Below are 12,157 nucleotides of genomic sequence, written 5' to 3'. Positions count from 1 at the left end.
TTTCAAAGACAAATAACAATGTTTAGTTCCGGTTTTGTTTTATCAGTTCCGGCGTAACGTTATGAATTTTTGACAAAATAACGTGTTTTGAATCGAGAAATATACTATCAGGAACAAAGAGGAACTGTCAAGGTATTGGATTTTTATTCCGTTTTTCAAAATAAAATATAAATAACTACATAAATCTTCGACATATATGTAGTTCGTAATACGTCATTTAAAGCACGAGAGTCATCTTACACCCCGGGGTGTAAGATGGATTTTTCCAGCACCGGTAAAAATACCGGAAATCCCAGTCTGGTATGCAAGAATATCTGTTATATTTAAAGTTATAAAGGTACCAACTGTCAATATTAAGATATAAGAATTGTTCCTTTCTGGTAGACAAAGGAAACTATTTGGTTGAATCATAATATAACGGTTTTTGGAAAGAACTGAATATTCTTTGGTTTTTTGTTATTCACCGGAAATTCAAAAAGTGACATCACCTTAAAATTGCGTTTTTTTTGGGAAACTAGACAGATTCCTAAATATGTTATCGGTGTTTATGTTAGTTCCATTTCTGCCAATTTAGCCCAATATATCAATTTATGCAAAACAGATGCATATTCAAATAACATTTACCAGAAGTAAGCACTTTTTTAACACTTTTTTGTTACATTTAAGGGCCTTAATGATGCATTATAAATCGTTTCGGATGGTATCGTGAATGTTGAGTGAATGCTGAACATAAGTTAAACTATTTTGAGGCATATCAATATAAAAAATATAGATGTTGAATGTTAATAGGGATGAAAATCAAATTAATGTACCACGCGTCCGAGTGTTGCAGGACTTTGTAACTTTCTCGAAAATACAGTTCGTTTCTATGGCAACCAGTTATCAAATTGAGGTTATAAATGTTTTTTATTTAATACATTTATCCTATCATTGCATGGCAGGAGTTTGAAGCAAATGCTTGACAATGCGTGGCAAAATTTTCTCAGTGGTTACAGAGAATGACTATTAAAATGCAAGAAAATGGTTACCTTGATAAAAGTCCTTCTTTCCTTTAAGTTATAACTGTAGTGGTTTATACATCTAAATGACAAGGTAAGCAATAACTGATACTGATCATACGTATACGTAAATGTGTCAGTCGGGCAATCCGATATTATTATGAGTAAACCAATTGCTTTAACAGACAACTGTCTTTTGATATCAATGTTATCAGGCCAGACATGGCTTCGGTTCATGAACGATTTTGGAAATGCAAGCTACCGTCCACGCTCTCTAGCCCCGGGCAGGTTGAGCAGAACGCATGTTATCAGTACCAGAATACAATTTAGAACTTTGACTGTAAGGGATAAAGTAAGAAAAAACAGCTTGTCTGCTGAGGAATGCCACGCAAAGTATAATTTATTTACACCTTACACAAGAGACTTTCTATATCGAGAAGAAAATTGGGTTAAAAAGTTCAAGCAGTAAAACGACAAATAATAACATAAGAAGAACAGGTGGTCTGAAAATTGAGCCAAATGTTTGTGCATAATTATGTAAGAGGTTTGTGATGGTGCTGTTTTGTCGAAGAATGAGAATTGTCTTTTCCATTTAAATAAAACATCGAATGTGAACAAAACAATACATATTGTTTTTTATGGTCAAAGACGATATGTATGAAAAACATCCATCTGCCCACTATGTGATATCAGTGGCTACAATAAATGATGATTTTCTAAAATGCCATATAATATGATATGCCCAGCTATATATATACATGAGGTTACGCAGCGTTAACGTTCATGAAGTGCTTTCCGTGTTTTCCGAGTAGTATTTAATCATTCAAATTTAACTGCTTTCTTTAGGGTGTGATTTTTCTTCTGCTACTTTCGCAAAAGCGGAAATGCTATCATCAAATGCCTGCATCCAGGTGGCAGTGTGCTTTGGTGATTCGGTGCCGGTGAAAATTGAAGAAAAACACTGATCTCTGTACGTGACGATATTTTCATCCTTATTGTGCTCCCATGTATATAACAAATCCCTCGCTTTTATTGCATCTGGACTATAACCCGTATCCTCACTTAAATCTTTGATAAACTTCGTCTGGAAATCTATGTCGTCATAGCAATTCTTCAGTTTGGAGCATTCCTTGACCCATTTTTCTGCACTTTCTTTCTTTCTTTCAATGATTTGGACTCATTTGGAATCTTACCGAGAATGTATCTGAAGAAAAAGAAAACAAAAGTTTGAATTATATAAAATACATACAATACCAAGTAACCGCCCTATTTAAGAAGAACGTTCGACCCCTAACCTGGTGGTTCAAGATTTGATCCACGAGATGCCATGTTCTCCATCGTCTCTTTCTATTGTAAGATTTCAGACAAAAATAAAATACCATAAACACAATCTTCAAACATAAATTTTAAGAATTGTCTTTGCAATTTATGTATAATGGATATGCTATAAGCCAATATATCAATTTTATACATAGAATTTCTATTGAAAATACTGCTTGTTTTTCACAAGTAAATATGAACAGGGAGAAAAAAATCCGTATTGTCCCTATTGTATCGAATGTTGATGGGCTATTTTCATTTAATATACATGACCTTACACAGTTCTATAAATAGCACATACAAACTATTTAAGAATTTAATTATCCAGATTTAGATTGTCTGCGCATTGCCTGAAAATTGAGAGTGGAAGATTTATAAATGTTGCTAGAAATGATCGTAATATTTGTAAGATCTGTATGAAAAAATGTCGAATCGGAGTACCATTTTGTATTAGGTTGCCCTTTTTATAGTGGTCTACGCCAGAAGTATTGTATTGATACTTCATTTCCTTCAGTTAATAAGTTTGTAAAATTGATATCATCCAAAAATGTTAGAACAATTAGACATGTAGCCAAGTATGTCTTTAATGAAAAAATACGTAAAGAAAAACTTAATACTGCTTCTTCCTAATTTAATTTAATGTAAACTAATTTCTTATTAAACGTGCATTTAATTTAGTCGCTTATGTCATATAATTACTCTGTATATTGTACTAGATATGTTGCATTATATACTGTTGATGTCATGAATATGTATTTTATTTTATGTATGTCTTGCCCATCTAAGATATTGTTTTATAAATGACTAGTCATGTTTATGCCGATTTCGTAAACTCGTAGTATTCGTTAATAAATTATTTGACACTTAAACTGCAGTTAATGGTAAGGTATGTGACATGCCAACACCTGGTTATTTGCACATGTTACATGATTCTGTCCTGTAAACTTTTGTTACTACCCTTAGTAAGGTATGCATTAATAAATGCCGGACCCAAGAGTTGTGCTATTGAAGCAATGCCTGAATATGTTGTAGCGTATTAAATGAATTACACGCCTGAAAGAAAAACAACAACGACAAAACTTATACACGCACAAACATTTTTGGACAATCTGGTTTCTGCAGAGCATATCGTACAGAGGGTATTGAGAAGTTCATAATGTCATTTCGTTTTTCATTTTAAGATTTGTCAACAAAATTAACTTTAAACGTGGCCTAAACAAAAATGCCGTTAACCAAATTGCAAGCATTTACTATCGTTTCGCTTCAGATTAGAATATCGAATATTCAATTTCAGATTAGAATATCGAATATTAAAATCGACCCGAGAAGAAAGCAGTTTGCCAAGATGTTGCATTTAATTGTCTGATACATTTTGTATTATATGGTAATACTATTTTCGGTCAGAGTTAGCTTAGAATTCTGTCTTCAAATCAAGCGGTATACATACTTGCAGATCCACAATGCTTGTACATCAAACATGGTGAAGGTGTAGTACTGGTCTTGGATGCCCATATAGAACAGCTTGTTGTTGCCACCACCAAGCCAAACGCTTCCCTTGTATAGGTTGGCCGGGAACAGTGACAATGATGGCTTTAGACGCAGTCCATCTTCCATAAACGGAAATGAGTACAAATATCCTGTGCATAATATGACAACGTCTATCTCCTCGGTCGTTCCATCTTTGAAGTGCGCTTTCTTCCCTGTAAATTTCTGTATCAATGGTCTTTCTTCTATTCCTTTCGGCCATTTGAACCCCATTGGTTTTGTTCTCCACGTGCATATGACACTTGAAGCTCCGTATTTCAGACACTGTAGCGCAAGATCTTCTGCGGAATAGCTTGCGCCATAATCAATAGACGCTGGCCCTTAAATTCGACAGCGTCACGAAAATTATGGGCATGCAATATTCTTCCTTCGAATGTCTCAATGCCTAGAAACCCCGGAACATGGGGAGTGTTGAAGATACCCACAGCAACGATGTCAACGATAATCAAATTTTTCCGTAGAGGACGTGTTGGCCGCAAGGTTGGTACTTTCTACTGTAAAAGTGTCGTCTGCTTCGTTATATTGAACATGTCGCACTACAGTGTTGAACTTTATGCATTTGCTGAGACCTTCTTTGAGTTTCCAGCGACCTAGAAGTAAAGACCTACACATCAGTCTTTAAAGAAATCTTGCAAATCGTATATGATATAAATTCCACATCTAGTTTTAAAATTAAAGCCAGACATGTAGCAGAATTCAAATGGATTAAAAATTTACAGTCACCGTTTCCGTTGGACTTAAATGATAATATTTATCAGGAAGGTAATCTCTCTAAAAACCCTGATATCGATATCTTTTCTATTTTAAATATTATGAAACGTAAATCTAGGTCTCATTGAATTAGACGAAATGGTAATGTTAAGCGCAAATCTAAAGTCAGTATATCTGTTGCAGACCTCGATTTAATTCTTTCAAACTCTGGTAGACATTCAATGCTTTCTCGTCTCACATCTTTATCTGTTCAGTCTCTTAAAAAGCTAGACGAGGAAGCGGACCAGTATGTCATTCAAACAGATCCGTTTTACACTGTATCATATCTTATTCAAAGTTACACACAACACGTTCTCCGTCCACATATTGACACCCAATCTGACCATGAGAGACATTTTCTTAAAATTTATTTCATGAATAAAGGCATGACTTCATCGATGTACCCAGTATATTTCGTGATAAACGTGTCATTGATTCTGTGCCTAAATATTTAAGAAACTCCGAAGTTCCTATTATCTGTTATAAATATAAAACACCTGTAAAAAAAAACAAAGACAAATATCAAACAGGGAATGCCACGCACCAAAAACGCAGCCTCCTCAAAACGAAACCCCCAGCACGCAGACGCGTGCACCACACAAACACACAAAGCCAACACACAAGGACAAAACGAACAAACAATGGAACACGTAGACGCGTGCACCACACACACACACACACACACACACACATACACACACACACACACAAAGCCAACACATAAGGACAAAACAAACAAACAATGGAACACAGTGGGGCACCGCCTTGGAACGGTCAGTGGCAAAAACACCACTGGGGAGCTTAAACCGGTTTATGGTGCGCACCCAACCTCACTCTTACCCCCACCATGTTCCAAAGACACGGGACAGTGTAAATAAAAGTAATCCCCTCCAGGTGAATCTCTTACACACGTAATGGGAACAAAAAGGTATGGCATGTAAAACACAAAAATGCTCATGTATAAATATATAAAAAAGCAAACCTTAAGAACCAAAAACGTATGTACTCAATGCCTTTTCAGAAGACAGAGCAACAAGAGAAACACCCTTAAGGGCCCGACAAAACAGACCAGAAGACAAATATCAAAACAGTTCAGTCCTGGTAGGATTTAAAAACTGTTTCTCATAGAGTCCTCCCCTCTTCCGTCAGACGCAATCAAAGAGGGAAGCGTAGTGTCCAACTGTAAACGAGTTGAACACTAAACATGCGGTATGTCTCAAAACAGTTGGGTCGTAACCTCTTTTAATAAAACGTTTTATACATTTGGAAAATTACCATGACCCAAGATCTTACGAAGTCTGTAAACCACATCCCCATAAAATACGGGTTTAGAAATGCCTTCTCGCAGAAGTGTTTTTAAATTACTATTGAATTTTAAAACTAAATCAGAATTACGATAGTAAAATTTAGCAAAACATTTACGCAATTTGTAATAACGGTAGCCTTGCTGAAGAAGTTTACTTGTAATATATTGATTACGTTCATTGAAATGCTTGACATGACTACACGCTCTGGCAAACCGAATTAATTGAGAAATATATACCCCATAAGATGTAGCCTGAGGTACATCCCCATCCAAATGGGGAAAATTTACAATACTAAAATTAAGAAATGTTATATTCAATTACAATAAAATTGTTTCCGACTTAGATGTTCAAACAAATACCCCTTCTTACTGCGAATGTAAAAACTCAAAATGTTGCTATTCAGATGCCGGTCATGTCATCACTGGTAATTTTGATATTATTAAAGACAAACGTATTCGTAATTTATTCTTTAAAGGACCTAAATAGAGAATTTCTTCAACTATTGATTTTGATGCTTGTCGTGGTCAGATTGCGGAATCCATCGAAACTTTTTGTATTTAATGGTGTCGTCGTGAGAATGCTGATCCCAATGCTTTAACGTCTTCGAAACGTGATATTTTTAACATTGTTGATTCTCGAATAAAATATTATCAAACCAATGAACACCTACTTCCACCAAAAGCCAAGTTTACTTTAAGACATTTGAAGAAGGAAATCCAAGAATTTCATTCTAAGTATGTTTTAGTTCCAGCAGATAAGGCGGCCAACAATACTATCATCATTTGACGCCTACATCATATTAATGTTTTACAAAACGAACTAAATAGTACTAAAACGTATACATTGAGTCCTTCTGTTGAAAATAATTTGGTCACTGATCACATCACTGAAGTTTCTAATTTAAAAGTTCGTAAAGACGATCAACAAATTAAACTACCAACCATGTACTGGATTCCTAAATTGCATAAACAACCATATAAAGCCCGCTACATCGCTAATTCAAGCTCTTGTACAACTACAAATATTTCAAAACTATTAACATCATGTCTAACTGCTGTGAAAGCCCACGTGGAAAGATACTGCGATAAAGTATACGAAAACTCTGGTAAACATTTATTTTGGTCGATTAAAAATTCTGGCGAAATCCTGGATAAGTTTAAAATTAATAATTACAAGGTATCTACAGTCAGTACATACGATTTTTCTACTTTGTATACCACTTTACCACATAACTTAATAAATGACAAACTAACTGCCCTAATTCAAAAGACTTTTGCCAGAGAGAATGCTACATTTCTCGCTTGCAGTTTTGATAAAGCATTTTTTACTAGCAATATTATTAAACATTATACAATGTGGACCTGTGACGAAGTTTGTAAAGCCCTTTCCTTTTTATTGAACAACATTTACATCAGGTTTGGGAATGCAGTTTTTAGACAAGTAGTTGGTACTGTTTATCCTAGGGAGCTTCAGTTAATTAAAACTAACAATTCGGATACTGATGCTTCGTTTTTAGATTTACATCTCTCTATTTATGACAATATTATACATACCAAAATTTATGACAAGAGGGATGATTTTAACTTTAGCATTGTAAATTTTTCCCATTTGGATGGGGATGTACCTCAGGCTACATCTTATGGGGTACATATTTCTCAATTAATTCGGTTTGCCAGAGCGTGTAGTCATGTCAAGCATTTCAATGAACGTAATCTATATATTACAAGTAAACTTCTTCAGCAAGGCTACCGTTATTACAAATTGCGTAAATATTTTGCTAAATTTTACTATCGTAATTCTGATTTAGTTTTAAAATTCAATAGTAATTTAAAGACACTTCTGCGAGAAGGTATTTCTAAACCCGTTTTTTATGGGGATGTGGTTTACAAACTTCGTAAGATCTTGGGTCATGGTAATTTTCCAAATGTATTTGGTAAAATTATAAAACGTTTTATTAAAAGAGGTTACGACCCAACTGTTTTGAGACATACCGCATGTTTAGTGTTCAACCCGTTTACAGTTGGACACTACGCTTCCCTCTTTGATTGTGTCTGACGGAAGAGGGGGAGGACTCTATGATAAGCAGTTTTTAAATCCAACCAGGACTGAACTGTTTTGAAATCTGTCTTCTGGTCTGTTTCGTCGGGCCCTTAAGGGTGTTTCTCTTGTTTCTCTGTCTTCTGAAAAGGCATTGAGTACATACGTTTTTGGTTCTAAAGGTTTGCTTTTTATATATTCATACACGAGCATTTTTGTGTTTTACATGCCATGCCTTTTTGTTTCCATTACGTGTGTTAGAGATTCACCTGGAGGGGATTACTTTTATTTACACTGTCCCGTGTCTTTGGAACATGGTGGGGGTAAGAGTGAGGTTGGGTGCGCACCATAAACCGGTTTAAGCTCCCCAGTGGTGTTTTTGCCACTGACCGTTCCAAGGCGGTGCCCCACTGTGTTCCTTTGTTTGTTCGTTTTGTCCTCGTGTGTTGACTTTGTGTGTGTGCGCGTGTATGTGTGTGTGTGTTTGTGGTGTGCACGTCTGCGTGCTGTAGGTTTCGTTTTGGGGAAGCTGCGATTTTGGTACGTGGCTTTCCCTGTTTGATATTTGTATTTGTTTTTTAAGCTCCCCAGTGGTGTTTTTGCCACTGACCGTTCCAAGGCGGTGCCCCACTGTGTTCCTTTGTTTGTTCGTTTTGACCTCGTGTGTTGACTTTGTGTGTGTGCGCGTGTATGTGTTTGTGTTTGTGGTGTGCACGTCTGCGTGCTGTAGGTTTCGTTTTGGGAAGGCTGCGATTTTGGTACGTGGCATTCCCTGTTTGATATTTTGTCTTTGTTTTTTTTGTACATTCGGACATTTTACTACCATATACAGTCTGACCAAACAACTGATTTTTTAAAGCATCATTATATACTTCAGGAAATTCAGGCAATAAAAATAATACGGAAGCCTGGAAGTGACATGGTCGACATGAGTTTATGAATGAAAATACACTCCGGAAATTAAGTTATGGCCAAAATTTAAGAAAAAAACTTCGGATACCATGTTGTTCCCTCAAGTTAGTAAAATTAAACACATTCCGGAAAAAATATCAACCATGTCACTTCCAAAGCTTCCGTAAAATAATGTGAGTTGTTTGATTTTTTATTGACCATTTTAAAAGATCCCCAAGCATCTTATCTGAAGGAGAGTATATAGGAGTTCCGTAGATTTCATGATATTTTTGCGTACAAAAGGAATAATACATATACAATACTTTGTTTGTTTGAGAGTAAGACTATAAGATTCTTATATCCTTCGTGGCATCTTTTACGTTCCCGTATGTCGGAATTAAATGTTTCTTTCAGGTTATCCGGACAACGAGTCGGGCTTTAATTACCGGTGTAAAGACAAAAAATGTCTGAACGATTAGTTTGATAGTAGAAGTCTCAAGAACTAAGGAAATTATTAAATGCAAGATGTTACCGTCTTTCCAAGGTGTAGGAAGAGTTATCTACCATACTAAAACATGCAGGGCTTCAGAAAACTATGCAAAATGATTCCATCGAAATAAAACTATTAAACAATTTAAAAAATATATCTATTTTTGCGTAACCCTGCACTGATAGTTCGTTGTTGACATACTGAAAGAACTGAAATAAAATCAACTATTCAAAATTAATTATGGTAAAAGTATCCATACAGCCGTAAGTTCAATCAAGACAGATGCGGAAATGTAAGGAGAAATTTAGATTCCAGGAATTTACAGTTTCTCTGCTAAGTTTTGACAAATATAACTTAGTGTTTAGTGTTCAACCCGTTTACAGTTGGACACTACGCTTCCCTCTTTCATTGCGTCTGACGGAAGAGGGGGAGGACTCTATGATGAGCAGTTTTTAAATCCTACCAGGACTAAACTGTTTTGAAATCTGTCTTCTGGCCTGTTTCGTCGGGCCCTTAAGGGTGTTTTTCTTGTTGCTCTGTCTTCTGAAAAGGCATTGAGTACATACGTTTTTGGTTCTTAAGGTTTGTTTTTTTATATATTTATACATGAGCATTTTTGTGTTTTACATGCCATGCCTTTTTGTTTCATTACGTGTGTAAGAGATTCACCTGGAGGGGATTACTTTTATTTACACTGTCCCATGTCTTTGGAACATGGTGGGGGTAAGAGTGAGGTTAGGTGCACCATAAACCGGTTTAAGCTCCCCAGTGGTGTTTTTGCCACTGACCGTTCCAAGGCGGTGCCCCACTGTGTTCCTTTGTTTGTTCGTTTCGTCTTATGTGTTGGCTTTGTGTGCGTGTGTGTTGTTCGTTTCGTCCTTATGTGTTGGCTTTGGGTGTGTGTGTATGTGTGTGTGGTGCGCGCGTCTGCGTGCTGGGGGTTTCGTTTTGGGGAGGCTGCGTTTTTGGTGCGTGGCATTCCCTGTTTGATATTTTTCTTTGTTTTTTTATGTGCTAAATGTAGTGACATGAACACTAGAAAAAAAAGAAATGTATCGATATAAACAGGATTTACCGTCAAGATAGTCCAGTAAAACAGGCCTAGGAGGAAATGAGGGTATGGCTTTCCCAAAATGTTTCTCAAATGTGTAATCCGGGAACTCAATGCACTCCTTAGGTCCATTTGACCAAAGGTGTTTATACATGCCGGCATGACATGGTTCGCCGTATTCATCAGTACCTACAAGCAAATATAGAAATACGTTATATTAAAGTCTAGAAATTTATTTTAAATCCTTCAAATACAAAAATACATACGTGAATTTTTTAAAAAAAAAAAAACATTTATTTATATCAGTGTTTTCTACAACTCTTGTTTAACGCTGTAAATATGTATCAGGTATTTACAAGCTTTGATCTTCCCTTGCGCTTTCACAATAGACTTAGAGAAGAACTGGTTTAGAAACAAAATAATGTTCATAATAAGGACAATAAGGATATATTTGTCTGTGTATAAATTACCTTTGGTTCATTGCTTTAGATGACTGTTTTCAGCTTATTTATCAAAAAGAGAAAGAAAAAAAAGTAAAAATGAAACTGGGGATAATTTTACAAGGAAACAAGATCCTTTATAGATTGCAACGCTACGTGAAATCGAGCAGTTTTGGCGGAAATGAGGTATATGTCCGGTTATTGATTCTTTGATAACCAGCGATTGTGTTAAATAGTGTTATATTTCGAAAACCTGGGGTCTTCCTCCTCATTTCAGGTTAACTGAAGCTGCTCGTGTACTGGGCGCCGTTTTACTATATTTAAGACATATTTTATATAAAAAATTAATTTTTTGATATCAAAAATTATTTTCTGATTTAAAGTATTAGTATGATAAATATGGGGACTCGTCTAATCCCCCTCCCCATTTATTATACTGACCCAACTTATTTCCATGAAGTGTCTCTAACAAACCTTATACATGTAATCAATAATCGGACAGCTGTGCAATTTCTTGACACTAAAACATAATAGTTTGATACTTGATATCAAGAAATGACTTTTAATATCAAGAATTCGATTTACTGATATCAAGACATTGTTAGTATCTCTTGCATATAAAAAACAGAATCGAACAAACAAGAATACAAATAACAAAACAAACCAGGCACTTTAACATGCTACTGAAATATTACAATTACCTGTTCTCCAAGAGTAGTTCCATAGTCCGCCCCACGTGCTTTGCTTTTCGTAGCAGGTGACAACAACTTCATTTCCGCCGTCGATGTCTGCAAAATTCCATATAGCAGACATTCCACATGGACCTGCACCTATCACACACACTCTCTTCTTCTTTGTTGCAGCAGCCATATCTTATAGTCTTATATGAAAAGAGATTTTGCAGCTGTCATTATTAAGGAACACTCTGTATTTAAACGAAAACATTTACCATTTATTTGATTAAAACTGACATTACCCTTATAAGTTTATCCGTCAGCAAGTTTTAGATTTTTTTCCGGTGCATCGATCGACATTGAAGGTCAAGGCCTGGTTGTCTCTGTGTAAGAAAAAGCATAATAGCGCAAGATACTGTCCAATTACATATAACAAGCTGGACAGTAGACATATCATTGCGAAAAGGGCAAAAATGGGTCGGCTACAAAGTACAAGTAAAAAGAAAAGCCTTGTTACTCCACAAAAAGATGAAAAATTATATTAATAGAACCGATGACTTATTTAATCAATAGATTTTTATAGGATCGTAAGAAGTGATACATATTTTTTACACACGTTGAGAGTTTGTGTGTTTACAGATTATTTAACTGCAG

At 35.7% G+C, this 12,157-nt stretch overlaps 1 pseudogene; it reads right to left on the bottom strand.

Moving 5' to 3' along the window:
• Nucleotides 1–2,111: 2,111 nt before the first annotated feature.
• Nucleotides 2,112–11,707, bottom strand: LOC123556320 (flavin-containing monooxygenase 5-like; annotated as a pseudogene).
• Nucleotides 11,708–12,157: the final 450 nt, after the last annotated feature.

This window comes from Mercenaria mercenaria, chromosome 5 (genome assembly GCF_021730395.1).
Source record: "Mercenaria mercenaria strain notata chromosome 5, MADL_Memer_1, whole genome shotgun sequence".
Lineage (NCBI taxonomy): Eukaryota > Metazoa > Mollusca > Bivalvia > Venerida > Veneridae > Mercenaria > Mercenaria mercenaria.
This window is presented reverse-complemented; position numbering and strand designations above follow the sequence as displayed.